At 37.1% G+C, this 26,707-nt stretch overlaps 2 long non-coding RNA genes across 2 annotated transcripts; one reads left to right on the forward strand and one right to left on the reverse strand.

Moving 5' to 3' along the window:
* Positions 1-365: 365 nt before the first annotated feature.
* Positions 366-25,228, forward strand: LOC106027995 (uncharacterized). The gene is made up of 5 exons (XR_010045551.1): positions 366-6,443; positions 7,057-14,702; positions 17,142-17,343; positions 17,716-17,798; positions 22,088-25,228. It is a non-coding gene; the product is annotated as an uncharacterized LOC106027995 (long non-coding RNA).
* Positions 11,503-17,144, reverse strand: LOC106027996 (uncharacterized). The gene is made up of 4 exons (XR_010045552.1): positions 16,996-17,144; positions 14,453-16,263; positions 14,194-14,226; positions 11,503-11,631 (listed from the first exon to the last, which is right to left on the reverse strand). It is a non-coding gene; the product is annotated as an uncharacterized LOC106027996 (long non-coding RNA).
* Positions 25,229-26,707: the final 1,479 nt, after the last annotated feature.

Below are 26,707 nucleotides of genomic sequence, written 5' to 3' on the forward strand. Positions count from 1 at the left end.
TCCTTTAACCATAGATTTTATTGTTAAACAAATAAAAATATTCTGTCATTGTTTATGTTATTTTGATGGTTTTAATACCGCAAAATTTCAAAATAAAAAATTACTTGTTTCTAGCAAAATTATGCCTTATTTAAACATTTTATTACTTCATATTAAAATCAATCAAAATGTTTAATTGCATACATTAACACATTATGTTCTATGCTACAAAAACTCAGTTTCCAAAAAATGTGCATAAAGTTAGGTAAATAGATCTATATTTGTGTATATATATATATATATATATATATATATATATACACATAAAAATGTTTTGGGTCCTTCAAAAAGTTTGATATAGTCTATATTTTAATAAAATCTTCAAACAGAGTTATTGAGAGTATTAGACATTATTTTCCAAACTTTGATTAAAGAAGAAAATATGATCAATTTTTGAAACTCTTGTTTCTGAATATGAGTGAATATAGTATTTCACTCAGATTTTTAAAAAGTAAGTACATAATAGTTTTATCAAGAAGCTTCTTCAGTCAGTGAGAGAAATAGTCACCCAATCATGAGAATGACATTTAAAAACTATGATTGTCTTTCTTCTTCATATTTCAGTCTTTCTCTTCAAAGTACAGTCATTATTGAAAATGTAAGTTTTAAAGCAGAAAGTCAGAGTAACATTTCACTCTGCAAGTTTATTTATTAACTTATTCATTTTTATCCATATATCAAACCCTGAATTAACTGTTGTGCTAAGAGAAAATTTGCTATGTAGGATAAATTATTGCCAGTGTGTGCTCACTTTCCTTATTCATAAATTCCACGATGGTTCTAAGAGAACAAAGGATGATATAGGTAACAGTAAAGATGGCTTCTGAGTTTGATTTTGCCTTTATTTTTGCCCTAGGAATAGTAAAATACTTTACTCAATTAAGCTAGATGTCTTTATGAAATACATGATTTCTTATACAACAGAGCCTCCCACAGTCACTAGTATATTGTAAATATTTTAGGAAACAAGTAAACCATAATGTAAAATTACATGACATTTAGCTTAAGGTAATTGGCATCAATGTTAAACTACTACTATAAAAAAAGAAAAGAAAAAAAAAAAAGCAAGCAAGCAAGAAATAAAATTGAAAACTCCCAAATTCTGTAATACAAGAACTTTCTAGTGTGCATCAAATGAGATTAAATTTCTAACCATTTGACCCTTTGTCCTCTTTTTTCCCCTTTCCTTACAGGAACACCAAGTGCAGTCATAAACTGGGCCTGTTCAGTGCGCAGCTGGGTCAGTAGGGAGGAGGGAGCCCTAGTAAGATCAAAGCCAAGTCCCATCTGGGGATTGCTGCTTATGTGTCGGGTGCAGGCCTGTTTCAGGGAGGAGCAGGGCTGCACACTTGCTATGAACATGAATATTCTGTCCTACAGCTTCCTGATACACTCTCATTCCATGTTGCTGACACAACACAAAAATAAGGAAAAGGAAGAACAATCCATATAAAGGAGATGAGAGCTGGAATACAAATCACAACAAAAGACAGAAGTCTCTGAAAATGTTGAAAGCAAGCATAAACTTTCCTGAAATTGAGCTTTAAACATGGGGTGCTAAAAGATTGTGAAAAAGTAGAGAGCTTTTAAAGTGCACAGTGCTTTCATTATAAAGTATGGACTGATTAATTCATCCTACTGCTTTTACTTCATTCTCATCTATTTTGATTGATGGGGACACACGTCTAACCAGAGAATGGAGAAAAGAGAACCAAAGTCAGAATACAGGAACCTGAGGCCACAGGAAGCCCTCTCTGCCAGTCAGAATTAAGAAAAAAGAAGGGTGTAAGGAGTGGGAGTGCCAAGAGCTGTGGCACGTTTATTTATCCACTTGGGAGGTGGAGTCTCATGTGAACCTCTGCCTCATAGTTTCTCCATGTGCAATGTCTCAGGCACCCAGTGTTCTTGAGAGCAGAGCTGCTTAGTGAAGTGACTTGCTTCAGGCGCTCTGTGTTCTTCAGGCTGGCCTTGGCTCTGCTGCAAGTGATCACTCCGTCTTTAGTCACTACCCACATCATAGGAATTTGGGTGAGGATGTTTGGATTTTAATGTTTGATTGCAATAGCATTCTATCCTAGTCAGGACCCTTATGTATCCATATGCAGAATGTAAGTGCTCTTTAGGTTTTAAAATATTTTCATTAGAATATGTTTGCAATATATTATGATTACATTCGTCATGGGGGTTATCTGTAGAGATATCCTGACCAGGTCTTTTCTCATATAAGAGAAACCATATGATATTTAACTGCTCTTTATATTGAACTATTATTGAGATTTGATATTGTTCCAAGAAATAATATTAAAAGTTTAGTCACATGCAATATATAGTTATGTATCACAAAGTGATAGGCAAAATAATGATTTGTAAACAAAAATTGTTGTATTCAATGTATTCGGGATGTTCATTTTCTCATATTTACAAAAAGTTCATAAAAATAATTTTTGAAAAGAAAAATGTGTTTGTATGATAATACATATGTAATAGTTACATGCTGCAAACATGCACTAATAATTTTATTGAAACTTTGTCTCTTCCTCGTCCATACTTTGTTTACATCTCTATTATCGTAGGCTCCATCTTTTGTTTTGACTTAAGAATTTGTACTATTTATGCCTTATGTCCAATATTAAACTATGTTTACACTCTCAAAGCAGGAGATGAGGCTCTTTAAAAATGTTACAGGCTTGTTCTGAGTTTCATAAGCTGTTGTTCATGGCTGATTAAAAGATCTATTATTCTCATGTAAATTGATCATCGGCATTTAGAAACAGCTATCCTGTTCTATTCTAATGTTCTTATAACTGCTGTCTCTCCCATTTATCTTAAATGTGTGCAGCATTAGATTGTCAAAATACTCATCATTTAATATAGCACATTCCTTTCCTCTATGAATGAAGCCCTAGCAATTACATTGCAAAATAGCTGTCAATTCATGGCTTGTATTTAGTGTTGAGATTCTCCTTTCCATTTGGAAATTAGCTGCTCATTTCTAGGATGACTCCTAAGATGCACTGTTTTAGGAAGTAAAGTTTCTTGGAAGTAAATGCTCAGGTACAATTTCAAGTGAATTATTATATGAAACAAAAGCTCTCAGCACAATGGAAGATGAATAAATAAAGTTCAGGATAGAAGCAATAAATGGTAAGGTCTTATCATCTGTCAATTAGTTTTAATCCGATCTCATGTGAAAGCTGTAAATCACAAAAGTCAATGCTACATTCCACCAAATTACCTTTAGTCATATAATAGACCAAAGTCTGTGCACAAAATGAGATTAGCCTGTAGCTCCTGAAGATGAAACTGCTGAAGATTTGGTTAATGGCAATTCTTTGGAGAAGAGAACAGATGTGAGATTTTATCTTTCCTGTACTAGCCTGTAATCTCTGAGAGCCCTGTGTACTAACTGGCTCAAGGCACCTTGGATAAGACATTCAACATCACATGAATTTCATCTCATATGAAGTTACAAGATCAATTACAAAATTACAAGATCATTTTGTACATGATATTACTATTTAAGTCACTTATGGCCATGAAATAATTAGCAACTGTATATTCATATATTGTGTATAATTATGGTTTAGTTACATTTCAATAAACAAAATAAGCTATAGAATGAAAAGGAGAGCAGGAGTGACAGAATGACGCCACAAACCTGTAACTCCAGCAGGCTGGGTGATGAAGCAAGATTTGGGGGACATTCTTGATCTAATTCACAGAACCATCTCACAGTGATGTAGGAACATGAGTCAAGGAGTAGGGTGACTCTAAAACCCACTGCTTAGCAAATCAAATACAGGAAATAGTGCCAATTTGGAGTTTATACTTTACAATAACATTTGTAAAATGGACATGTGACTAATTAATTTGTGTAGAAGTTTTAGGGCAGAAAAGATCTGTGGTGAAATCAACAAAATTATCAGCCTCAAGAAAATTTAAAGTGGGGCTCTTTCCCTCCAGTGAAATACACCTGGGTCATGGGTCTAAGTGTCAGCAGGAAATGGAAGTGGACAAAGTGCTTTTATTTGAGAGGAGGAGAGGTTAAATCAAGTCCTTTGACTATGGATCTGGGGAGGAGGACTAGGGTCAGGGGTGCCCCTCCCTGAGGACTCCCATTGGTAGGCCTTTTAGATTTCTGGGTCTGTGGCTGGATCTGTTGCTGGGTCTATCAGAGAAGAACAAGGCACTGTGGCTAGGTCTTGGGTGTAACAGGAGGCAAAACCACAGGTGCGGTTTATGTGGAAGGAAAATTTTGTTTCTTAGGGAAGAGGATAGTGGCTTTATACTTCACAGCAAGTGGCTACATTCACACCACATACTACACTGAGGACCAAACACGAGTTCTCATTCAGCAAAAAAGGAATAGCTAAAAATCTGTGCTTCTGTAAGAAGTCAGTAAATAAACAAATAATGCAGTCCATGGTTAGCACACAGAGAACACACACTACATCATGATTGAACGTACTGTAAAAAGATGAACCAGTTCATTGGGCAAGTTCCCCCTAAAGAGCAGACTTTGACAAGAGCATGCTAGCTGCACAGAGCTGGGGGAGATCATTCTAGGCAGAGTGAGTAGAAAGGATCTTGGCACATTTTAAAAACCTGAAAATATTCTAAAGATTAGTGGACCTGAAAGATGACAAGGTGGTTAAAGGTGTAAGAGATGGAAGAAATGCGTGGAGGCTTTATTTACTAGGCTGTGAAATTTGTTTTTGAATCAAAGTATGGCTTTTGAAAGTGGCTGGGCAGGGGACAGAAATGATATCTAATTTGCTTTTTAAAAGTCAGTGTGGCTACTGTGTTGATGACGGATTGTACAGAGACCCTAGTGACATCCGGAAGGTTAATGGAGTTTGGATGCAGGATATTTGATACAGCTTTCTTTCTACTTGTGCTCAAATTCCAGGAGGTGTAGTCTAAAACTACTACAGCCATTTCATTTGACTAGAACTAAGTTCAGTGGCCACATGTCACTTTAAAGGCCAGAAAACGCAGTCTTTTATTTGGGGAATTTACACTAGGGGAAAGTAAAAATGAGTATGCAATAATCAGGAAAGGTGGAATGAAAGGGATATAGATTAAAAACAGTTCAGAATTTGTCACAGATGATAGTTTAGATTGGTAAATAGAGTTTTCAGGAAGGACTGATGAAGTTCAAGAATATAACATCTGGAAAGCAGAATGCAGCGCAACTTCATAAACAGGTAACAATGCATTCTGCATTCATTTAAATAAAGTAGCACTTTCACTCTTTAACCTGCAAGACCTAATTTCAATGTAAATATAAATTAGAATTTTCTAGAATATGTACAATTTCCTTGTTGAGTGGGGCGTGCTCCTGTTGTAATTTTACCAGCTAAATGTGACATATTAACCTCATGCTGTCTCAATATGTTTATTATTAAACATTCTTGCAACCTTTTCTTTTTATGGCCGCATATCTTTTCCAAACTCTGAAGTTAAAAGATAATATAAATAGTATCATTTGCCTTAAATTTAAAAATTTTTCTGTTTTGTACAAATTCAATTTATAAGTGATAATCAGATGAACTACAAAATACAGATTATAAAACCTCTAAGAAGGTTTTGAGTTCAGCTGATATTCTTAAATTTTTTATTTAGCAGCACAAAGAGGCATCTAAATTGATGCTGCAGGTAAACATAATGAGAGCATATAAAACCATTATTTTTTTGTAGCAAATGTTAAAATTACAAGATACCTACCACATAATTATGATGCCACAGAGCAGAGGTGATTATAAATTCAAAAGTGCTGTATATGTCACTTAACGCAGTACTTTTGCTTTCTAGTATAAAAGAAAAATAATAAAATGAAATCATGTTGGGACTGGGGATTGACAAGTGCGAGGTTTTTAGTTTGATACTCTGCCTGGTACACACATACACACACATACACAAGAAGAAATCGTGCTGAAATTTTTAAATTAAACTCCACACTTCCACAATCAATAATACTAGTTTAACTAGCATTCATGTTGTTGATTAAAAGATAAACAATGAGCTGGGATTTAGCTCAGCAGCACAAGCACCTGCCTGGCAAGTGCAAGGTTGTGAGTTCAATCCCTGGTACAAAAACAAACAAACAAAAAAGATAAACAATGAAAAGTCAGTTCTTTCTATGAGATAAGGAAAATTACTGAATTTTAATCTTAACATAATGCCAGAACCACTAACAAGTACTATCCTATTGGGACTAATATTTAACTGTTAGTTTTTTCAAAGATTTTACTGAGTGATATATATACAATATTATATTAAATTATATATATATGTATTTATTCTTTTAAAATTGTGTCTGTTCATCTGCATTACCAACTTGAAAAGATGAAGAGACTTTGAAAGAAGTGATTGGATTGTGAGGAGACTAACCTCATCAATGGGTAAGTTTATCCATGAGTTTATAGCTGAGTGGGCTTTAGGATGTGGGTCCAGCTGGAGGAAGCAGGCCCCAGAGACAGGACCTCGGGGACTGCATCTGTCCATCAACTCTCTTTGGCTTTGCCCCATTCTCCCACCCTTCTGGGGTATTTTGAGCTGTTTTCCTGTGAATGCTCTACTGCCATGATATTTGAGCCTTAAAATTAAACAATCATGATTTGAAAACTCTGAAAATATGAACCAAAATAAGCTTTTCTTTTAAATTATGAGGTTTGGAAGTTTTGTCCGGCAACAGAAAAGTGAACAGTTCAGAAAATTTCCAATAGAGAAGTGGGGTCATTACTGTAGCTACACATGACCATGGGGGCTCAGAAGCCTTTGTAACTATTTCTTAGGAGGAATGTGTGATTTGATGATGTGGGCTTCAGACTCCTAGAAAGCCATAAACAGAGACTGATAGATGATTATTACAGTAGCTCAGAAGCTCTGAATGTTGAAAGGATTTAGAATAAAAATTGTACTCAAGAAGCTCTAGACTTCTGATGGAAAGAGAGAATTCTTTTGACAATTGGACAAGAGACCAAAATGCTATATCCTTACAAATCATTTTTCTAGTTTATCCACATGCTAAAACTCTGTAAGGCTGAGTTCAAGATGATGCATTAAGTGGTCTGGTGGAGCAAAAATACTATAAGACCAGCATCCCTGCCTGCTACGAGATCCTGAGAGGCTGCTGAGTCCCTGGGAGTGGAGTGAAGCTGCAGTGGATACCACAGAAACTTGGAGATGCCAGGAAAATGGAACATGGTCCAAAAAGTTATGAGCAAGGAGCAGAACCAGCAGAAGAATGAGGTCATGGTGTATTTGAAGATCAAATGTATTTGAAAGATATAAGGTTATTGAGAAATTAATCATAGTTTAAAGATGTGTAATTAAGTGTCAAATTGATAAAGTGATAGTCTTCAATCAGTTGAGCTTCACTGTAGTCTTGACTGGACTGAGAGACCCCTGGAGAGGTGTTAGATTGTGAGGGCAGTAACTTCATTAAAACTGAGTTTGTATTTGAATGGGCTTTTAGGACTTGGGGTATAGTTTAAGAAAATGGGTCAAGAGAGCATAACCTTGCGGACTATATTAGTCACTGAAACTTTTTTCTTTGGCTCTTTGTAATCTGCTCTGCTTTCCAAATGCCATGAGTGTAGCAGCTTTCCTCTGTGATGCTTTTCCACCAGGGGGACTGAAATCTCTGAAAGTATGGGCCAAAATGAAGCTCTGTGAATTTAGATTGTAAATGTGAGAAATTTTTGCCCCCGAACAGAAAAGCGACAAATGTGATTCTCAAACAATCATAAAATTCAGATATCTATCTACCTAATATATTGTATGCTCTAAATACATTAAACACTAACAATCAGTAAACTGAACATTTTCAGTAAGAATATATATATGTATATATATATATATATATATATATATATACATATATATATATATTCATCTATATCATATATAATGTATATTTATTTTTATTCTTAACAACCTAGACCGTGCAAGTGTCATAAAGACATCTACAAAAATATGTTTAATATTTGGAAGCCTCTTGATAAGAGTTTTAGTTTTCAAGTTATAAAACTTTTTTCATACTTGAATTCACAAAACAATTATATAATGCAGAAACGAATGCAGAATCATTATATGTATTTTAATATGAGTAAATGGCGAGTGAGAAATAAGTGACATACCCAAATTCACATAAAAGCTAATGAATATTCTTAGACTAGGTCCTCTAATTCAATTTCAGTATTTAGTTGTTCAAATCTGGAATGTTCCCTGAACGTCCACATGTTAAAGGTGATTCCTGAGACTGGGGGGCTGTAGAACAAGAGTTGGGGCTTGGTGAGTGCTGTGCAGTCATCATGAACACATGCTCTGAGGAATTATGACTCAGGCTGTCTCTCTGTGCTCACGATGCGAGCAGGGTTACTTCACCACAAACTTCATGCAGTCTTGTGCTGCCCCGTCCTCATCAGAGGACTGAAACTATTATGTCTTTCTCATCTAGACTGCAATCTCTAAAACTGTCGGCAAAATTAAACCTTTTCTTTTCACGAACTGACAATCATACCTTAATTGACTAATACATTTATTTCACCGCCCCTCATCTCTGAACTATAGTGGAGATTTATGCATTCCAGTTAATACCTCCATGAGATACTCTTAGAAACTGGTTCACATTTATTTACTATTCTTACCATATTGAATTTTTGTTAGAAACATGTTTTTCTTACTTTCATGCCATTCTGTTGCTTAAAATGAAACATTCAAGCAGACATGGAAGCCAATCTGAGAAAAAAACTGTCAATTTGCCTGTTTATTAAAGTGTGATATATTTTTAAAAACAATAAAATATATATCTTAAATAAAAATTATCAATCAAATAAGTGTTTCCTAGATGTGAATGCATGGGCTAGTAACTAAAGCAATGATTTCCTTTATTTTTTAGCCTTGATTAGTAACAGTTCTTAAATCAACTCCCACAATTACTATTATACTCATATTGTATTGTGATAATATACTATGTGTTATAATATCTATTAAGTATAATAATATATGTTAACCATACTGATATAAAAATCTCATATTTTTAAACCATTTAGAAATTTTGAATTATTCACATTTTACTTTAAAATAAAAGTTAAGTTATGCAAACATTGGAAGTACTACTGAGAACTTTGAATATAAGCGTTTTACTATTTAGCCACAAAGAAAGATAAATTTGAGTTATTTTTAGGAAAATGATTGCATTCTGAGAACAAAATGTTAAATGACATTAAACAAATGTACCAGCTGAATACCACATGGCTTTTCTTATATGAGAGAGTTAGGAAAAGTATATAAAGCAAAATAAATGATAGGTAATAAGAATTAGGAGGATAGATCTTTCTCAGTAGAGAAGGGGATTGTCAGGTGGAAGGGAAGGAGCACTGTAAAAGGAATTAAAGTGTGTTATGTACTTGTAATAATTATCCACAAGACATATAAATAGTATATGTACTATATGCATATACAAAGTAGGATAAAAGTAAATATAATTTTGGAATGTCATTAGTAAATATTAACAGAGAGCTGTATGATGATCAGTATTTGACATTTTCATGTGGTAGATTTCAAAGCTTGAAACTACAAAATTTAGCTCCACCCCAAAATACTGTTTATCTTGGAGTCTTGCAAACTTTGTCCCTGTGAAAAGAGCAAACTTTGCAGCAGCCCTTTGAATTCTATTTCTTTGCTGTAATCTGCAAGTGACAGAGTCACAGCCACTGCTCGTGGGTAGCCTAGCAGCAAATGGGAAAATAAACGGGTTAAAATAAATTAAGAAAATTGATTTACCTTTAAAACATGTTTTGATGTAATTACTGTTAACTTTATCACTGAGTACTAAGTACTTATATTTTGCAATGTTGTTAAAAAGTAAACACAAAATATTCACTCTAAAAATGTTGCTATAGAGTGAGGGCGAATACCGGCAAGGCCCAGGGCGCGGGGAAGAGTGCTCCCCTCACCAAGCTGGCCAGGCTTTCTGTTCACTCAGAACCAGGGAAGGGCGCCCCTCAACTCTGGAGGCGCAGGCGCGTTTTTAACCAGCAAGAAAAAGTCACCGGGGACTGGCATGTCTGGAGCAGAGCGGGGTTTGGGCCCCTCGGCGCTGCCCTGTCCTCAGAGTGACCGTTTCCAGGTTGCAGTTGGAAGACTCCGTCCCGCAGCCCCGCGTGCCCAGGCGGTGCCAGGCGTGCAGGGCACCGGAACCCTGTGCCGAGGCATGTGGCCAACAGTTCATGGATAATCCAGAGGAAGTCTGCAGTGGAGGCCCCCGGGGATAGTGAACAGTCTGCCAGTAACAGGCATGAGCCGGGAAACTCTAAATAATGTGGAGGAATTCTGGGCTGGAGTGAGTGTCCACCATCCTGAGCCCCAGAGTTTGGGGTCATCGCTCCCGCTGCCTGTCAAGGAGCTAGGAGGCCTCCAGCACATACTACCAGCTCCTCAGGTCTCCAGCTGCCTGCCCCAACCTCAGTGACCCTCTCTCAATCCGAGGAACTGGGCTGTCAGAGGCCCAGGATTTTATGAATATTTCTGATCAACTTCATAAGCTACTGATACATTTAATGTTCATTTTTCTAGTATTACAAATAAGTTTATGCAATAAGAAATAATTTATAACATTATCTGATCACAAATAATAGAAGTATTCCTTTAAAACTCAGTAAGCATTTCTATGTGCATCTGAAAAGAATATGTACAGAAGCAGATTTATTTGCAATTTTGTGAAGTCTTCCTCTGATCTTTATACTATTTATTCTTGAATCTTATACTACCCACATGTAGTGATTTAAGAGTACATTTTCCCTGTAAATACATTAATATTTTTCATCATTTAAATAATATTTGAGTAAAAATTGATGCTTTAAAAATAGCTTTCATACTTTTTATTTCATTTGCGAAAGTCAGACAAGAAGCATATAACACAGAATTAGGATACAGAACTTTTTATATCAATTTAAAATTTATCCATTCCAAAATAACCCAAGATGGACTGCTCATAATAAGTATTGCTCAATTGGTTTTCAAAGTAATTATTCAAGTTTTTCAAATGTAAACTGTCATAGTTTTAAAAACTGGTCCATTTTACAATCACAGTATTGGAATGATTTTGATACCTGTCTAGGCAGTGTAAAATTATTCATGTATGTGATTGGTTTCATAAATTGTGATTGATAATTTAAAAGATATGAAGAGGAATTTTCATCCTGTGTTATCTACAATTTGGTTTATTCATAGAACAAATTTCAGGTCATAGATTTTAAAACATGTGAAGTTTTTACCACTCAGAAAATAGTGTATTTACTTTTGGCTTCCTAATGCTGCTTATAAAACTAGATACAATTAATTGTGTACTCTGCCACATGTAGGTTTCAAGATAGCCATGAACACTGGAGAAGGCAACAGGGTATCCATAAAACATGTAACAGTACAGATTTGGAGGAACACTTGACACAAGTTGTTGGAGGGGGGAGGTATCTGGCCACTTACCTCATCTTAGTTCCAAAGTAGAGGAGAAAAGATAAGTCCTTCTCATTTTAGAAACACCATATTCTAACCATCTCCAGGAATGAAATGTGTGCCAATAGCCTGGAATATGTTCAAAATTATTTAAAAGATACTTTTGCAAAGTCAGCACCGAGAGAACTTTTACGATAACCAAGCAAGACAAATATCACCTGAAAATTCACGGCTATTGTTTTACTTATGTGACCTTAGTCTTAGCCAGCTTTGGTGCTACAGGTCTATAATTTCAGCTATTGAGAGGGTAAAGAGTCAGGAGGATCACCATCCCAGGCCACTAAGTAAGATCTTTTCTAAAAATTAAATTTGTATAAGAATTTTTTTTGGTCTTTTTCGTTTTTATCGGTACCAGGAATCAAACCTGCCTGCTTGCAAGGCAGGTGCTTATGCCGCTGAGCTAAATTCCCAGCCCCTAAAAATTAAATTTGAAAATTGCCTGGAGATATAGTTCAGTGATTCTTGAGTTCAATGTCCAATACCACAAAATAAACAAAACAAAACATACAATATTTTAAATCCTTAAAGTTTAGGAAAATAACTCTCCTGAAGTCTGAGGAGATATTGGACGAACCTATGAGAGAAGTGGTCAAGAATCAAAAAGAGAACAAGGCCCCACAGGTGACATATCAGAGCTCATGTTCATGAACCTCATCAAGCAGCCATAAAAGTCTATCTGGAGACCTGAGAAAGCACTACTCAGGTTATTAACCAGAAGAAAGGAAGAAAAGGAAAGGTACTAAACTGTGATGACATTATCACGGATCCTTTTCCTCCTTAGGAAAGCCTTAAACTAAAAGCAAAGCAAAAATATTTTAAGGAAATAAAATATTGTACAAATATCTCCCATTGATATAGACAGAAATTAAAAAATATTGCTTTACAAAATTTAGGATTTATAAGAGAGTATCATCATGATGTGAGTGAAGCAAGGCTATTCCAACAATGGGAAATAAATTATTTACCGATTAAAAGACTAAAGATGGTTAATGGCAAATTTCTCATAAATGTGGGACAAAGAGCAAATGATTAAAAAGAATTATAAGTAGGAATTATTTTTTCAAATACCTATTACAATTATGTTTTAATATTAATATTCAAAATGACAATGAATGAACTAGTGAGGCCAATAAGTAAATGAAAAAAACAAAACAAAATAGGGTTGAACATGTCAAACTCCAACCTGTATATGTGAATGTGTGTAGTTATAGTATCAATTGTGTCTCAATAAAATGACCAAATAATTAAGGGAATAATCAGCAAAAAATAAATGAACTAGAATTAAAAAGCAGAAAATTGATTATGTACACCTACTTGACAGTTGTACATGGTACTATTTTAATGTAAAATATATCAATAAATAGAAAATGAGAAAAGATGTCACTCTTTGCAAATGAGATGATTATCCAAATAAAATAGCAATAAAAATCCAAAACATGTTTACAATCCAGTGATAAGCTGAAAGAAACAAAATCAGTATATAAATTATATATGTGCAATATCCATTAGCACAGGAACACCAGTGGAATTCTTGCACATAAATTTAAGAATATGTCTGTGAGAGACTTGTGTTGAAAATAATAAAACTTCCTCCTCCGTAGTCCTCCTGGTGTTTGTTATCCCTGTGTTCTCTGGACTTCCTCTTTTGACATTCCAGCATACTAAACATTTTTCACACTTACAGATAAGAAAATTAAATTGGTTTTCATTGTACTTTCATCCAAATGGTCCCTGCTGTCCTTCTTATTCTTTAATGATCATGCTGTTGGACGGTGAATCAGCTGTGTATTGAAGTTATAAATGTGACATAAGGGGCTTTTATGAAAGTCATTTTGCACATCTACATCTTCTTCCCTACATTTTGTTCTGGCTTCTACTCAAAAACCTAATGGGCTAGGAAGGCATTAAGGACCCAAGAAAGATTTGAAAGCTTTATTGAATGACTATTTTTTAAGCCATGTAAGGAAACAATAACTGTCACAAAAGTCTTCAAAATCTGAGGTATGAAAAAAAGTGGGGTTATTGACCACAAAAAAAAAAAAAAGTGCAAAACAAGACAAGAAAATCTTGCACAGAAAGAGCCTGAGAACATTCCACAAATCTGCTGCTGCTCCAGGGGAGCAGGAGAAATGAAGATCGATGGTTTGGCTATGAAATCCTTAGGAAATCTGAGGATGAAATGAGAAGCAATACACACATAAGGCTGAAGACTGGAGCCCATGGTAGGGCCACACATGAAGCAAAATCATGCTCAAAGGACCGAAACAAAAACAGCAAATGGCATCTTTCAGCTGACAACCTACACTCAAAGATGGTTGTTACCCTGCATTCATTAGATGACCTCACTATGTCAGACTCTGCAATGAGTCATTGAAAAGGCTTAATTCATGTTTTATGAAACAAAAGCTGGTCGAAACCGTAGAAGACAGGATTTTCTTGGTGTTGATGATTAGTTTTTTTCTCCAAATGTGATGGGGATTTCTTTGTGAATTAAGCTTAAATATCAAAATTGATAATGCATTTTTTCTGTATATTACTTTTCAGGCTTGTGAAAAGTAATAAGTGTTTTCATAGTTGTACCTTTTTCAAATAACCACAAGTAAGAAATTACAAATATTTTAAAAGACTTACCAATGTAGAAGGTCTTTGAGTTTGATCCCCATACTGAAAAAAAGAAAAAGTAGAGGGTCGTATAAGAGAATGTATAACACTGTGATAGAAATGCCCATTGAAATTAAAGAGGGAAATATAGAAAATCAGAGTGCCTTTGGGGATTAAATTGTATATTAGTGAATCAAGAGAATTTCTATGAATCAAGTAATTAAACAAAGGCTTTAAATTCTAGTAACTCACAATTCAATGACTCAATGTGGAATCACCCAGAACTTACATTTTTTTAAAAAGATATGTTTGCAATTTCTTCAGGAATCTGAAAGCTGGTCTTTTCAGGCTGATTTAAAAATAATCAAAGCTGAAAGATGTGTGTCTATTTAATTATTTCAGGAGGAACTATTCCCGGGGCTTAGGAGGGTGTTCCCGATCCATCTTTTTGCCTAGTAATGTTGGAGGGGTCTTCTTGGGAAGCTCCTGGACATTCTCCATGAGTCCAGCCCCAACGCACTGCACCACCTGTGCCGTTGGTACGTTACAGCGGATCCTACACAGCAGCTGCCCTGGTGGGGAGTCAGGGAAAGCTGAGAGGTCAGGTCCACGTGGAGGTTCTGGACTGGTAGGATGTTTCTACTTCTGGAAACATTCAGTTACTGTAGCTTTTCCTCAGGGTAGGAATGGCAACAATGTTTTCCCCTCAAGCTGTAGAGAGACTCTGAGACACTGTTACTAAATGTTAGTAACAAGATATTGTTACTAACACTGTGGTAGTGTATTGTTATCTTCTCTACACTGAGGACACTCTGGTGCAGTTGCTAGACCAAAACAAAGCCAAACTGAAAAAAACAAGAAAACCCTTGTCATCCAGGAAAACACTGAATGTCCAGTTCTGCCAGTGATTAAAATGGTAAGCCTTTTAATTGGTCCCAAGTGTAAACATGCTCATTTGGCCAGTCAAATTCCCAGTCAGCATTAATAACGCTAAAGTCATTTGCTCATCTACATTTTTTTAATGGACTTACTCATCTTGGTATTATTTTATTCTCCTCTACATTTTACACCGTAATTTTCTCCATATGTAAAGTCAAAAGAAAAGTATTCCAGGTTTTGGCTTTTAAAACACCAACAAGCACTCTGTCTATTGTATCCACTTACAAACAAACATCTCTCTGTGCATGTAGAGTTTCAAGAGGAGTGCAGCTGTTCTGTAGTTCAAATGGAGATTTACATCTTAGCCTGATCCTGGTGTAACAAGTGGACTTTAGGGTTTAACACGTAGTTAACTTTAGTTCATGGAACACCAAGATGACAAACTCAAATTTTATTAATTTTGGAGGACCTCATAACAAATGATTAATATCAGTTTGGCCTGGAATCAGATAATGTTAGCAGGCCCAGTAGGGAAGCAAACAGATTACACAGAGAAAAAATGAAGACCAGGTGGGAAGGAGGCAGCAGCTGATACAGCTGTGCATTTAAGACCCTCTCTACTGAATTACCTTGGCCTTTATTCTGTTTTGCCTCGTTAGGCTAAACAGCATGATTTTTCCCACCAGCACAGCTGCACCTGAGGAGCCTGCGCAGGAGCATCCTGACTGTCTGCCTGCACTCTCGGGCTTACCTGAGGCTCTCTGTTCATGACTACCAGAAACTGAAAATTTTCATTTCTAATTTCATGATAAAACCCGAAAATGGTATCTGTTAACTTCTTCATCTTCTTTAAGTGGAACTCAGGTCCTTGTTCTTTGACACAAAGTATATTAGATAATTACAAAGGAAAAAATACAGGTTTTCCAGGTAAAGAATCAAGACGATTGTGACACATCCAAGAACGTTTTTCTTTCTGCATGTCTCTTCTACTTCATTTCATTTTTACTGCTTCCTTCATATTGTGCAACTTTCTTTTTGCATGCAAAGGGATCCTTTGCTGTTGCCCGACAGCACGCAGTGCTGTTGCATTTGGCTTGATATCCATCTTTTTCTATCACTGCAGTCTTGTCTTCTGTCTTCTGCTGTTTCTTAGCTGACCTCTCCGCCTGTCCTGTGCGTTACAGATTCTCAGTGAACAGCTCACACAAGTATAGATGTTCCCTACAAACAAGAGAATAGTAAGAACAGCAAAAGAATATAATGCAATAATTTGAAAATACATTTTAGTAACTAACATACCATTAATATCATCAAATATTGTTAGTTCTGCCCAGTCAAATGGCTACAATCATTTCAAGTAAACCTTGAAGTCACATTTCAACATTTCCTTGTGTCTCTGCACTATGTTGTCTTTATGTTTACCTCTATTTTTCTCTACTTGCTTCAATTATTTGTTATAAAAATACAGAAAAAGTACATTAATTCTTCATAGTGTTGTAGTTTAATAGGTAGTAAAGAATATGTTCTGGTGTCACTGGTTATCCCCAGAGTACTTCACAATTAGTCTGAAATTTTAGCTAAATTTCGTAAAATTCAGATAATTTCCAACTATTTGATAGATGCTCTGCTGTGCTCACAAAGGACATTGTCTTTGTTTATAGCTTAAATATTTATTTGGTGAAAAACTGTCCTATCTCACAAAGTTATTTATCCTTCAGAAAAGAGAATCCTTTTATCTGTCCTTAGCATGTCTGAACCCATTTAATGACAACTTGGTTTCCATCTATGAGTATTACAACATATCTCTTTTCTAAATAGGATATATGTGTAACTTTACTTCTTGAATGCCATTTTTATGCCTTGACTTCCTTGAATTCTGTATAATTAAGTATATTTTTCCATATTTTTAACACCCTTATTGACTGTACTATGAAAAAAGTACATGATACTTACACTCACAAAAATATGTGTAGCAATTTTGATTATTGATTCAACCTGGTATTCCTGGATGGAGACAAAGTTAGAGAGAGAATGTAAGGATAAACATTAAAGAATGAATTATTTTAAACTAATTGCTTTGTCCCTCCTTGGATTTCAAGATGTATTTAGAGGAGTGAAATGAGGATTTCATCTACCAGACATCATCCACACATCTCCCAGAAGGCAATAAGTGGGAAAAAAGGGCACACTAATGCTTTGTCTATGACTTCCATTCTACCATGAGATTAAAATGTCACCACCAACTAAAAAAAGAATGAGGAGAAGCCAGTAGGAGCCAATACTTACAATAATTTGAACCAGGTATGTCAATCCAGCAAAATTCACTAACAGCAAATGTTCCGTGGGTCTCTCTTGCTCCCCAAAACCTTGCAGTGTGTCGACTAGAGAAATTTAGCAGCTTATACGGATAACTCAGCACTTCTACATCCTACAGTGTAGAGGACATGCCCTTAGGGCTCTAGGATATTGTATTAATTTGAAAAGTTTAGAAGTTTAAGGGACTCAGCAGGGGGTCAGGGTCCTCACTTGGGAAAGGTTCTGAGACTGTGCCAGAGAGGGGCAGAGGGTGTGAGTGTTAGATCAGCAGAAGGTGGAGAGCCTGCATACAATGTAAGAGAGGAAAAGAGGTTTGTTCTCCCCTTTTTGCTGTTGTTGCTTTGTTGTCTTCTGCAGCTTGAACTGTTGCCCCCCAGTCAGGCCACCTGCCTTGGAACCAGCTGATTATGGACTGAAACAAACTACACAGTCTAAAAACGGTGAGCTAAATAAACACTTTCTTTCTTTCACGTGGTCATTGGGCATTTTGTCTGAGAAACAAGAGAAAAGTAACTAAAAGTAACACTCCATACCAAAAGCTGTTACCTGATTCCTTTTAGGTTAATTGTTGCAGCCCAGGAAGCAGGGTAAATACTTTGGCAGTGCATAACATCTAAACAGAATTTGGATCAGGTCACTATTGTACAGTATTTCTTATTGTTGGTACTATCATTACCAGGTAGTTAAATCTTATGCTGGGATACACATATCTCATTAATATTGAAAATATATTTAATGATTATTCTAATGTTATAAGAGAAAATAAACAGCAGTTATAAAGAAAAAGAAATAAGGGGAAAAGTTAGTGTTCATAATATTTCTCAAAAAGATTAGAAACAAGATAAATATGCTCATTGTCCTGTGGACTACACTGAAAGTCATTTTTGAAAGAAAAAGGCCAACTGTCATATACCTGCTATGTTTCTCCAGACATTCTCTACTCCCTTCTTAGTGATTTCTTTACATTTAATTCATTCTCTCAGCTACTCCAAAAGCTTAGTAAATTTTTATATTGTTATATATTCAGTCCTTTCTCCACCCATATTCTAAAAATCTTTTCTGCCTTTCTTTTATTCACAATTATCTGCTTATATCTCCTTATATGTCTTTATCTTTTTATGTCAGATATCTCACAGCTTATCTGTGTGGTGGCCTATGCTTGAAGAAGATACTGGTCTTAATGTTAAGGCCTTTATATCAGAGACTCTACTCTTGATATCATATTCCTAGTGGAACTAGGAATTATATTAACTAGGAATATTATGTATAACTGTAACTAGGAATATTATGTATCATTATAATTAATATTATTCATTTAAATTCTACACTGGTTTTCAAACACCAGCATACAAATTTCTCTATGAATGTCATATAAAACCTTTAAAATTACTTTCTCTTGTTTTGAGGATAGGAGATAGTTTCATACTTAGAACTATATTACATTCTTATACTCCCATAGATGTTCAGTCATTAGGACAGATTCTATCTTCCTTGACAGTTATAAGCATGATCATATACCTTGCAACTGTAAGGGAAAACAAATACCTAGCACCTTGGGCCAGATCTCAAAAGGAAAGACAAAACAAATGCAGTCACACCCTAAAGATAAACATCAGGGATTGATATTCTGCATGGATACACATCACCTTGAGGAAGCCAGAAGGGGCCACTAATTCAGCTGCTACAAGCAAAGGCCCTCATCCTTAAGTTAATCAATGCTACCTGAGCAATTAGACTGATAATCTTACTGGTTGACCATAATTCTGTCCCACCTCTTGCTCATCTTGTGTGCCCACTTTTCCCAGGTTGGACCTGCCTCATCTTGTGGCTTTCTTGGGCAATCCACGTGGGACCCTTTCTGTGTATCTCTCAGACAGAAATTTTCTTTCTCTGCTCTTAACGTCTGTTGATTCAAAAATTCAATCTTAATTTTAGAGAACACAACACATATGGACATCTAGTTTCTTTGCCCTATATCAAATTATGCATTTCAGAGGGATTGCCTCTCCATCCTTCAAGTGAAACACTCTTGTAAAATCGCCAAGGAGTTTTTAAAAATATTTACATCTCATACAGAAATTACAACTACAAATTTTCTAAAGTGTGGAGGAGAGAGAAGACCAGGAAGCAGGAAACTGGCCTATTTAGTGTGTAGCTAAGCCAAAAGAAATATTAAATTGGAATTCTCACTTTATTCTTAATTTCTACACAAATTTCTCTTCACTTTTTACACTTTCTCAGTGAATATGTGATGAGTTCAACATTTTCTCATTGAGCTGCTTTATATTTATTGTTTCACCCTAGCAATGATCACCACTTAAAATGTGATAATGATACAGGAAAAGTATAACACCAAACCTGCTCATGTTCAGATGTGCCAAGTTTGAAAATGAATTCCAGAAGACAAAGCAGGTAAAGAATAGGAAAGATTTATTAAGACATAGTCTCTGAAAGACAAGAGGGGTCTCAGAAATGGATTGTCACTGAAGGCTCTGTGAAATACAACTTGTCCAGCATGTGGATACAACATGGTTCAAACTATAATCAATCAGCAAGAATATAAATATAGCCACTTAGCTCTTATTGATCCAATAGGAAGCAGAGTGCCAGGGTATGGGACTGACATCACTAGCCATGGTTATCTATGATTTCTCAAACAAGAACATTTTGAGAATGGATAAGTCCAGCTGTTTGGGTCACCCACTGGGTGTCCAATACATATCTAGTTTTAATGGACTGGATGATACCAATTACAATGTAATCTTAAGTCCCATTCACCCTTTAGGGATGTATGTAAATCTGTACATTGTATTTTAATCTTGAGGCCTTGCCTTCTTCAGATACACCTTCATGTTAGGGACCAAAAATCACAATGGCTAGTGTTGCACACTTCCATAAGAGATTAACAGAGGCTTGAAATTTTGTGTATCACACTTTTGAGATTTTCCATTATCCCTATAGGGGCAACTCATCCTCTCCCATGTACTAAGATTAAGTTTAAAACTATGAAGAGTAAAGTATTTCCAGGGCAAGATTCTCATTAGTGTAAAACCACAGCTACCTGCTAAATTACTGTCATCCGATCGTCCCCTCCCCCATCAATAAATGCTGAGGTCAAGTTTCCTTGTGGCTGCTGTGTAGCCTTGTGAACAACTGGTCATCCTGGATCCCCTTGTACCACCACTTTGTCTCTCTCTCTCTCTTTTCTTTTATTTTCTTTCTCATTTCTTTCATTTCTATCTTTCTTTTGCTTCTTTCTCTTTTTCTTTTTCTTTCTTTCTTCTGTGCATGGTAGCACCTGACAGGAGATTGGGTCTCACTGTAGGAGTCTCTGATAAGTCCAGTCTGTTTTGATATATTCTCATTTTCACATTGACTTCCTCCTGGGCCTGTTCCTTTCTTACTGCCTATTAATTTTCACCTAATTTAATTACCTATAATATTAAGACTGCTTTGTGCCAGTAACCTATTGTAGAATACAGCATAACTGGTAAAAAAAATCTCAGGAGCACATAATGCTAGGATTATATTACCCCTGCACCTTAAGTTATTTGAGAATTAGAAGTTTTTCAGACTTTCACTTGATTTGAGTGGCAGCCAACCACATTTCACTTTTCTTTCTTATACATTAGTCTACTCTGGGCATGTTTGCACAGAAATCAAAGTATGGCAGAGACCTAAGAACAAAGCAGTCAAGAAAAACATACAAGGTTTCTGGAGGCTTGCTCTATGAAATAATATGCCACTACCTTTCCGAAAGCATGTTATATCACACATGGAGGGATACACTGCTTTTATTGCAGGGAAGGCCCAAGATTACCGGAACACTTGGAAGTGGTCGATTCCGATGCCAGTCACGCAGCACACGTGCACTCCCATTGCTTGTTGTTTTCTCACTCAAAGTGTAAGCTGCGTGTATTCAAACTTACTCTCTTTTGTTTATTTCTTATCCCCCAGTGTCAAACACTGTCATACACACAGAAGGAAACTCAGTGTTTATTTTTTCATGCCTATAACTCATAATCTGAGCAACTACTTCAAAGATAACAATATGCGATATACTAACCATTGCTAATGTCCTATTATGCTAGTCTGAAATTCCGTATCATCATTTTTGTTCTTTTTTTATGTTTTAGTAAATGAATAAATCACATGATTGCATATCAATTTTCCTAGCACTGTTGTAAAATTTAGCTACTTTTGAAAGTTTTGCTACCAAGTCTTCATTAAATTTGTCGCTCATTTAAAATGTATTGATTTTCTATTCTGAAAACAAATCTGGAATCAACACAGTGGCTATAATCGTGGGTCATGCAAACACAGTCCTTATCCTCATAGACCTTAAAACTTACATCCAGTGACTGCTTTTAGTGAATGAAACACAAAAACTTTTTCACTGGAAATATATTGCAATGATTAAGGATAAGGCTCTTATTTACTTATAATGACTTACCTAAATTAAATCTAGGAAACTAGATGTTGGTACCGGACATGCCAAGCCACAACTATTAACAAAACTATTAACACAACTTATTAACTCCTTTCTTTCTCTCTCTCTCTCTCTCACGCTCTCTCTCTCTCTCTCTTCCTCCTCTCTTTTTTCCACATACACTAAATACATTAAATTTCATTTCATAAAAAGTTTTATTCATTCAATAAATATGAGTAGAGCAACGTTATGTGTGAATTTCCTTATGTGTGAATTTCCTTCCTTTTTTTCTAATGACAGAATAATAAATCTGAGTTTGCATAAGACTTCAACAATGCTACTCACAAGAATGATGTCTTGAACAGAGATTTGGACTAGACACAGAGAAAAGGCAGCAAGAATGTAGACTTGTTGAAAACAGAAAGCAGAAAACAAAATTCAATTTATAAGAGTACACTGGTGAAGAAGGCTCACAGTGGCCCAAAGGATAAAGAGAAAGGCTCAATTATTATCAAAATGCTTTGGAAAACTCCTATCCCATGTAAATAAGAAATTGGGACAATTGCCCTATAAAAACTCTCTAGACCTCATTCTCCCAAAGTTGTTATACAGATTTAATCCAATGCCAATCATAATACCACTTGCATACCTTACAGATCTAGAGAAATCATCCCTAAAATTTATCTGGAACCTGAAGAGATCTAGAATAGCAAAGGCAGTTCTGAGTAACAAAGGTAAGGCAGAATTGATCACAATCTCCCACTTGAATGTATATTATAAAGCTACTGTGATAAAATCAGCATTGTACTTGAATAAAAACAGACCTGGAGATCAATGAAATAGATTCAAAGATATAGCCACAACTAGCAAAACATTCAACCACCTCATCTTTGACAAAGGGGCCAAACATGTACACTGAAAGACAGACAGTCTCTTTAATAAGTGGTGCTAGAAAAACTGACTCTCTGTATGCCAAAAACTAAAACCAGATCCATGTCTATCACCATGCACTAAACGAAAGTCAAAAGAAATCAAAGATCTAAATATTGGAACAGAAACACTAAATCATTTTGAAGACACAGTGGGTAGAAATCTGTATGACATAGGAGTATGCAAAGAGTTCATGAACAAAAATCAAACTGCATGAGAAGTACTTGCAGGAATCAACAACTGAGATTTCACCTAATTAAAAAGTTTTTGCATGTCAAAGAAAATCTCCAACAGAATGAAAGGAAAACCCTACAAATTGGGAAAATATCTTAGCCAACTGCACCTCAGACAAAGGAATACTATCTAGAATATATAAAGAATTTAAAAAATCAGGCCCCTCACATTCGAAGACCCCAACCCAAAAATGGGTATTTGAGATGACTATACACATCTCAGCTGAAAAAATACAAATGGCAAGTAAATACATGAAAAAAAGTTCAACATCAATGTCATTCAGGAAATGCAAATGAGAACAACACTGAGATTCCATCTCACCCCAGAAAGAATGGCCAAGATCAAGAAACCAACCAATTACAAATGTGGGAGGCACTGTGAGGAAAAAGGAACCCTTCTCCACTGTTAGTGGGAGTGTAAGCTGGTTTAATCATTGTGGAAATCAGTGGAGAGACTCCTTATGAAGCTAGAATTGGAGATTTCATTTGAGCCAGCTATCCTGCTTCTGGGCATTTTCCCAGAAGAACTGGAAACATCATACCACAGTGATATATGTCCACCTATGTTTTTAGCAGCACAATTTGTAATAGCCAAATCTTGGAAACAACCTAAGTGGCCATCAAGCAAGGAATGAATAAAAAAGACGTGTATTTTTATACAATGGAATACTCTTTAGCTATGAAAAATCACATTGAGACTTTTATAAGTAAGACGATGTAATGAGACCTTACTAATAAATAAAATACATCAAACTCACATGTGTAAATATTGTCTCTCTGGTGTAAGAAACTGAAAATGTATATATGATCCAAAACTGTGTAAGGTCAGGAACTAACTGCTCAAAGAGGAAAAGTAACTAGGATAGGGGAAAGGAGGAAAAAAATAAAGTAAAATGAAAAACAAAACAGAAATTCATTCATATATGCATATATATGTATATATGTATATATGCATATATGTATGTATGCATATATACATATATATACATAACATAACTAAAATGAATATACTATTAATAGTATTGGTTATTGGAAAAGAACAGTTAATACTTATACGATTAGATCATTTTTACATGTCTATAACTGTTAATCTAAGCCACCCTTTGAAGGTAACAATATGCAATATTACAACCTTTGTCAAATTCTTATCATCCTGTTTTGGAAACCTATACTGTTATTGTATTGAGTTTGTTATTGTTTGCCTTTTTGCTTTTTTTCTTTTCTGTGACTTTTTTCCCTCAAAAAAACTCTCTTGGCCTCTCACCACATGCAAATTGTCCTATCAAAAAGTTATCTTGCCCTTTTTCCAAATATAAATGAATGAGCAAGAACAACATCATTTGATTAGTATGACCATTTGTAAATGAAGATTTGAGACGATCACTTGCTAATTGCTCCCCTGAACAGTGCTCCAGATGCATTAAGCTTAGAGGCATTTTATTTTGTTTTATTTTTGGTACCAGGAACCGATCAGGACCTTGCATTTGGCAGGCAGACCCTGTATAGATGAGATGTATCCCTGGCCTCTTGGAGTCATTTTGGGTGCAGTGTTTTGCACACATCTTCTTTTTAAAAGAAACATCACATTTCCTAATGATAACTGCACTTTTCCATGAGATGTGGCACACACCACAGAGTTGGTTGTCCAGTTTAATGCAAACTTAATCTCCTGCCGCAATTTGAATCTAAAATGCCTCTTAAAGATTAAGTTTTTTCAAAGTTTAATCCCTAATTAGGAGTGTTCAAAGCCAATGTATATATGGATCATAAACGCTCCAATTTCATCAAGTAGATTAATCCATTGAGGAGTTAATTAGCTGAGTGATCTTATTAGGAATTATAGTAATTAATAATTAGTTAAAGCAGTGACTGGGGTCACTGGCTTTGAAGGGTGTATTTGGTCTCTACCTCATTCCTGTCTGGATCTTGCTGTCTCTTCTTCCTGGCTGTCATAAGAGAAGCAGGTTTCCTCTACCATGACCCTGCCACGATATTCCTGCAAATGTCCTAATGCAATGGAACCATCTGACTGAAACCTCTGCCATGAGACAAAAATGTCTTTCCATTTCAACTAATTTTTTTTAGTATTTGGGCAAGGCAACAAAATCTAACACAACCCACCTTCAGAAAACACAGATAATCACTGAACCTGTGATATAATGATTTGAATAAGAATTAAGAAATCTAAAGGAAGTAATATATGCATAATATTTTTATAGTTTCTCATGACTAATAAAAAAAAAAACACTAGCAATAAAAGTTTTCTGATGGTCCTGTATTATAAGTTTGTCTATCATTTTTACTTAAGGCAAATCAAAAAACCTGAAACACCTTTGCAGTCAACAAACTACTGACCAAATGAAATTTAAAGCATAAAAAGAGAGAGAGAGAGAGAGAGAGAGAGAGAGAGAGAGAGAGAAAGACAGAGAAAGTGTCTCTTCCTGTTACCTGCCAAAGAAATGGATATGACAATTCCAGGTCCTATGTACCATCTCCAAGATAACCACCCTAAAATGTTAGGTAAGCCCCAAGGGTCCCGGTCCAGGGATCAGTCCTGGGACTCCACCAGGTTCGGATCCCTAGCGCCGCAGCTCTGTGACCAAGACACTGTGGGCCTCCAGGCCCGCTGCAATCCTCGCCCCAGGCACTGCGGCAGGCAGGTTCTCCCCATGCCCCCAGGACTCTCCAAGCCCAGCTGGCTTTCTTCCACTGATCAGAGAGGCCGGCCGCCCTAGCAGCTCCCAGGTTCCAGGACCCGGAGAGTGATGCTCTTCCAGTTCCAACAACCCAAGTTTCTCCCCACAGACCCAGCAGCCTGCTCCAAGTTTGCTGCGCCGGTGAGCGCGCACCCCGCCCTGGGGGTGTGGCTGGCGGGCGGGGGCGGGAGGGGGAAGGACACTGGAGCCTGGCTGGGGGGGGAGGGGGAAGGACACTGGAGCCTGGCTGGGGGGGGGGGGGGAGGACAAGGGAGCCTGGCGGGGAGGAGGAAGGACGCGGGAGCCTGGGGGGGGGGGAGCGGGAGCGCGTGGCCTCGGCGCTGCCTTTCTCTCCATGCAACGCTGCCGCCCGCGGAGAGCACCGAGGTTAACGGAGCTTTGGAGGGAGTCGCGGGCGGGCGCGGGCAGAGGCTGGGGGACCACACGGTGAGCCCCTGCCCGCGCCCTCCGCGAGCCCTGGGTTCCGCGGGATGTTCCCACACCCTGCACGTTCAGCCTCGGACCCGGGGTCCCCTCCCCCTCGCCTCCCTCCGCCCCCCACCCCCGGCTGCGAGGCGCCCCGCCGCAGCCCTTTCCCGAGCCCACAGACACCCCCAGCTGCACCCCGGGCCATTCCCTGCGCGCCCCCACCCTGCAACGCCCTCCGGAGCAAAACACGGAGGTGGACAGGTGAGGGGGGCGCATGAGCCGGGGCCAGGCGGAAGGGTGAGGGAGAGGGGACTGACTTTGCCACGAGAAATAAAGGCCGGCTCCCCGCTGCCGGGAGCCCCGCGAGCGCCGTGACGTCAGCGCTGCGCTGCGGCCACTGGGCGGGGGACCGGGACAGGCTCAGGGAAGGGCACAGGCGCGCGTGCAGCGCAGCTCGGCGGGTGCTGCTCTCCGGCTCGGCTGGCTCCGCACGGCTCAGCTCCCGGCTCCCCTCTCAGTATGATGCTTTTTCATCAGCGTTATCCTGGTATGCGGAACCCTAAAACATGTCGCAGAAAACCCATTACACTTCTGGCCTTTAGAGAAGAAATTTAAAACATATGTTTAGCAAT

This window comes from Cavia porcellus, unplaced genomic scaffold, assembly GCF_034190915.1.
Source record: "Cavia porcellus strain 051 isolate PalLab524CR breed Dunkin Hartley unplaced genomic scaffold, mCavPor4.1 scaffold_34, whole genome shotgun sequence".
In the NCBI taxonomy this organism is placed as follows: domain Eukaryota; kingdom Metazoa; phylum Chordata; class Mammalia; order Rodentia; family Caviidae; genus Cavia; species Cavia porcellus.